The sequence below is a fragment of the Plecotus auritus genome, assembly GCF_963455305.1.
Source record: "Plecotus auritus genome assembly, chromosome: 4".
Taxonomy (NCBI): domain Eukaryota; kingdom Metazoa; phylum Chordata; class Mammalia; order Chiroptera; family Vespertilionidae; genus Plecotus; species Plecotus auritus.
Genome location: NC_137775.1, coordinates 52,938,594 through 52,943,700, shown reverse-complemented (window position 1 = coordinate 52,943,700; position 5,107 = coordinate 52,938,594). Strand labels below are relative to the sequence as shown.

At 46.5% G+C, this 5,107-nt stretch overlaps 1 pseudogene across 1 annotated transcript; it reads left to right on the top strand.

Moving 5' to 3' along the window:
* Window positions 1-3,320: 3,320 nt before the first annotated feature.
* LOC308245871 (phospholipid scramblase 3-like) lies at window positions 3,321-4,330 on the top strand (annotated as a pseudogene). Its single transcript has one exon. The product of its transcript is annotated as a phospholipid scramblase 3-like (transcript).
* Window positions 4,331-5,107: the final 777 nt, after the last annotated feature.

Genomic DNA, 5,107 nt, shown 5'->3' with positions numbered 1-5,107 from the left:
TGGGCAGGGGATGGTGGGTAGTCATGCCCAGGCATATGTTTTTAGTGAAAGACTTATCTTTGCCTTAAGCAAGCCCTGTCCCTTGTTTCCATGGGTGTAGGCTAACCCACCCTTGAAATAAACCATACCCACCCTCATGAAAGCACAAAATCCTAACGATCCTGTATTGTCCACCTTGCTTTTTCCCCACCTCCTTGTGATCTTTCTTACAGCCCTCTTTAATTTCAAGTGCATAAAAGAAGCTGCAAAACTGTTATTCAAAACAGCATATGCCATCAGTTTCTCTCAAATAAACTCATAAAAATTCTCTACAGGTTTGGACATTTTTTACATCAACAGACTTTACCATACAACTGTTATAACTAATCAAAAAGTTTCAGGATACAAAATCAACATACAGAAATCACTTGCATTTCTAAATACTAACAATAAAGCATCTTAAAAATAAAGAAAATTTGCCCTAACCGGTTTGGCTCAGTGGATAGAACGTCTGCCTGTGGACTCAAGGGTCCCAGTTTCGATTCCTGTCAAGGGCATGTACCTTGGTTGTGGGCACAACCCCAGTAGGGGGTGTGCAGGAGGCAGCTGATTGGTGTTTCTCTCTCGTTGACGTTTCTAACTCTCTCTCCCTTTCCCTTCCTCTCTGTAAAAAAGTCAATAAAATCTATAAAAAAATAAAATAAAGAAAATTTTATTCACAATAACATCAAAAGCAGCAAAATACTGAGGAATAAATTTAACCAAGGGTGTGAAAGATCTGTACACTGAGAACTACAAGACTTTAATGAAACAAATTTAAAAAGTCACAAATAAATGAAAAAATAAGGCACATTTTTGGATCTGTAGAAAGAATATTGTTAAAATGTACATTCTCCCCTAAGCTATCTACAGATTTAAAGCAATCCTTATCAAAATTCCAATGGCTTTTTCACAAAAATTGAAATATTAATTTTAAAATTTGTATGGAGCCACACAATATCCTGAATATCTGAAGAAATCCTGAGAAGAAGAGCAAAGCTGGAGACATCACACTTCTTTTCTCTCTTTTTTTTTTTTTTTTAATATATTTTATTGATTTTCACAGAGAGGAAGGGAGAGGGATAGAGAGCCAGAAACATCGATGAGAGAGAAACATCGATCAGCTGCCTCCTGCACACCTCCTACTGGGGATGTGCCTGCAACCAAGGTACGTGCCCTTGACCGGAATCGAACCTGGGACCTTTCAGTCCGCAGGCCGACGCTCTATCCACTGAGCCAAACCGGTTTCGGCGAGACATCACACTTCTTGATTTCAAACTATATTGCAAATCTGTAGTCATCAAACAGTATGGTAGTGGTTAAAAATTAACACACAGACCAATGGACCAGAAGAGATACTGAGAAATAAATCTATTAAATTAAATCAAAGAATAGAAAATGGGGAAAGGATCACCTCTTCAATAAATGGTGTTGGGAAAACTGGATAACCACATGCATTACACACAGATAATTTAAAGGCTTTCTTACACCATTAGTAGGAGTCAAAGAAGAATGGAAGTAGAGCGATAAGAATATGTGTATACTTAAAGGCTGAATAACGCAAGACTGACCAAGTGAAAGGAAGTTGGTTTAAATGCTAGCAAGGAGGACAGTAAAGCAAGACTCATATAAAATTAGGTTCATGGTATGGAAGGCTTTGGATGCCACACTGATGCATTGATTTATTTTATTTGCAGTGGAAAGTCACTATAGATGGAATTCTTGATGTTTATATTTGAAGGCAAAATTAAAGTTCAGTAATTGTCATTTTATTAATGCCAGTTTTAGGACTAATTTCTACTTAGCTCTAGTTGATTCTTTTCTTCAGTCTACCAGTGTTTATTGAACATAGGTATTTTGTTACAGTCCATCCTGGGGAAGGGAGCTATACAGAAAAAAATAAATGTACAGCTATACATTAATATTTTCCCAAGGAATTACTTCTTTACTACGTAGGCTGTCTATGATTTTCCTCTATGCATATTTAAAAATTATTTTTCTTAATATTAACTTTCATTCCTAGTGTTAGTTCCTTCATTTAATTTAAAATCCATTTTAAAATGTCAAGTAATTTATTCATTTTAGTGTATGTTACAGCGAATATAGACTTAGGTTGAAATGAAGATTAATGAATTAGGATATAACATGACAAATTTCCTTTCTCGTCACTCTTTGTATTTCCTTACATACACTATGTACATCATTTTTTTTTTTTTTGTCAAATCTTGGTAATATTTGGGCCAATCATCAAAGATTTGTGATGAGAACTTTGAGCCATGTTTTGGCAGGAAAAGAACAAAGGATATTGCCTGTGGAAGAAATAGCATGTGCAAGTGACAGAAAGAACACAAATACTTTAAACCACCCTGCTAAAGAGTTTAGTTGGTATTAAAGTTTTTAATAGATATGGGAAAAAAGTATTTGGGTCAGTCTGATGATAGAAACACTGGAGAAAAAAAACACAAATAATTTTTGAATATCTGCCAGTGAGAGGAGAGTTCATTAAGCATTAAACCAGAAACAGCACAGTATGTCACCACACAATCCTAATATATATAAAAACCCAGGTGTCGTCACGACTGGAGGGACGACCGAGCACCAGGCTAGGGAGCTGAGAGAGCGGGAGCTGATCAATCAGTGGCAGCGGTGACTGGCGAGCAGCTGGAAGGCAGACCGCTTGGTCCCTCCTCCCGGCCCTCAGCCTCCAATCAATCGGTGGCGGAGGCGGGGCAGAACTGGGGACTGGCTCCCTTAGTAGTCCTGCAGGTTCAATCTCAAAAGGACAGGACAGGCACCAAGGGACCAGCGCTGCCGGCCTCCTGGGGCACTGTGGCTGCTTCCCCTCCCTAGATGCTCCACAAGGAAGAAAGGATATGGCCAGCAGCACCAGGGGTGACCAGCGGTGACCGCTCTCCCCATGCTTCCTCCAGGTCACTGGACCTGCCCTGCTCCAGATGAAGTGTGATCACTGCACACAGAAGGAATGTAGTAAAAAAACAAAAACCAATGACCAAGGGCCCACCTCCACAAGCTCTTGGGAGCCTCTGAGCGCTGGGCACCCCGGCTATTTTAGGGGCTTCCGGTGAGCGGGGGAGGCAGAGGGCTCAGGAAACCGCCCTGGAGGTCGGGCGGTCAGTCTGCGGATTCATCCTTCCTTCCTTCTGCCAACAGCCGCCTCCTTGGAGAATGGGAGAACAAAGGGAGGGGGCGGTTCTGCAAACCCAACCCCAGAAGGAATCCAGGGTCCCCAGTTCTCATCCCTACCCACTGACACTTTTGGTTTCTCCCCGAGTCAGAGGCGCCGCCTGAGAGACCTTGGGTGGGCGCCTGGCGCAGCCGCCTCTCCGCATTTGCCTGTTCCTCTTTGTGTCTGTCTGTGTCTGTCAGGCGGTCCCCAAGCTTGCCTCCACTTCTAGAACTAAGCTTCTGGTATAGCGACAACCTGCGAACCCTCATCCCTTTCCTATGCCAGGATACTTGCTCCCCACAGGCTCCACCCTTTCACCCCCTCCTCCCTACCCTGTGACCATTGGGTACCCGGAGCAGGTGCAGCATCCTGGGAATGGACCAGCGCCAGTGCCCACCCAGGTGCCTGCCCCTGTGCCCAGCTTTGCTCTCTTCCCCTCACCTGCCCCCAGTGCCCTGGGGCCTGCTGCCGGGCCTGCTGCCCCCTCTTGCCACTGCCCAGGGTGCCTTCTGGCCTCTAATTCTTGGTACCGATGGGTCAGATCCTGATTCACCAGAGGGTTGCTTGAGTGGAAACGCTCCTAGACTGGGAGACAAGTAACCGGTATGAACTGCGCTCAGGGGCTGGACAGCCCCTGGGTCAGGAGGCTGAGGAGAGCAACTGCTGTGCACATCTGTGCTGCGGGGCCCGCTGGCCCCTTCGCGTCTGTCTGGTGGACCCCGGGGACCGAGAGATGGAAGTACAGTCCCCACCAGGCACCACCATTGCCCATGTGCTGCAGACCTGGCATCCCTTCCTTCCCAAGTTCTCCATTCAAGATGCCGATCGCCATATGATCCTGCGAGTGGTGGGGCCCTGCTGGACTTATGGCTGTGGCACAGACACCAACTTTGAGGTGAAGACTCCGGATGAGTCCCACAGTGTGGGCCACATCAGCAAGCAGTGGGGTGGGGTGGGGGGAGGCTGCTCCAAGAAGCCCACCCGGATGCAGATGACTTTGGCTTGCAGTTCCCGCTGGATCTGGACGTGAGAGTGAAGGCTGTACTGCTGGGAGCCACATTCCTTATTGACTACATGTTCTTTAAGAAGCGAGGAGGCACTGGGCCCTCTGCCATCACCAGTTAGATGGCATCTCAGGGGGAGGACCGTCCCCTCAGCCAGAACTCAAGATGGTCACTTGGCCTGGCCTGGCCTGGCCCCTCCTCAGAGGCAGCCCTTTCCTCCATGTACACTGCAGAGGACAGACAGGGATGCCGAAGAGGCTGGGGCCACGGTGCCCCATCCCTACCCTATTTCCCTGGCCTCCTTCACCTGTGGCCCCCACAGAAGGGTTTGTTTGAGAGCCCTTCCCCTGCTACCTCTCACCACTGTCTCCGGCCATCCCTCAGCACACAGGCATATCGGCTTTCAAACTTGCCCTACTCACTTCCTCTCATCCCCTGCCAGGGCCTCTGCTCTGGATGGGGCCTTTGGAATCCAGGGCTCTGGGGTTTTACAACAGAGCTGGGGTGGGAATTGGTAAACACCATGAAAGATGGCTGATAATGGCCACCCACCTCTGCCTCAGCTTGTTCAATTAGTTCAGCCTCAGAACGTGGCACTCAGAGGGGATCCCTACTTCCCCAGCAATGGCTCTAGGGCCTCAGCCCCAGTACCAACCTCCTCTCCCCCTTGGCCCTCTGCTGCAGATCCATATGCCTTACTTAACCACCCCTTCCATCCCTGTTCCTACAAAGGAGGCTGCATCTTTGTATGTTATATTCATATAAACTTTGTAATATTTTGGAAAAACAAAAAATGATGACCAAGAGAATGGACCCCAAACAAGAAGTTAGCATCCCCACTAATATGTTAGTATTCTTCTTTCTTTTGCTGTAACAAGGTAGAAAAGAAAAAATATGA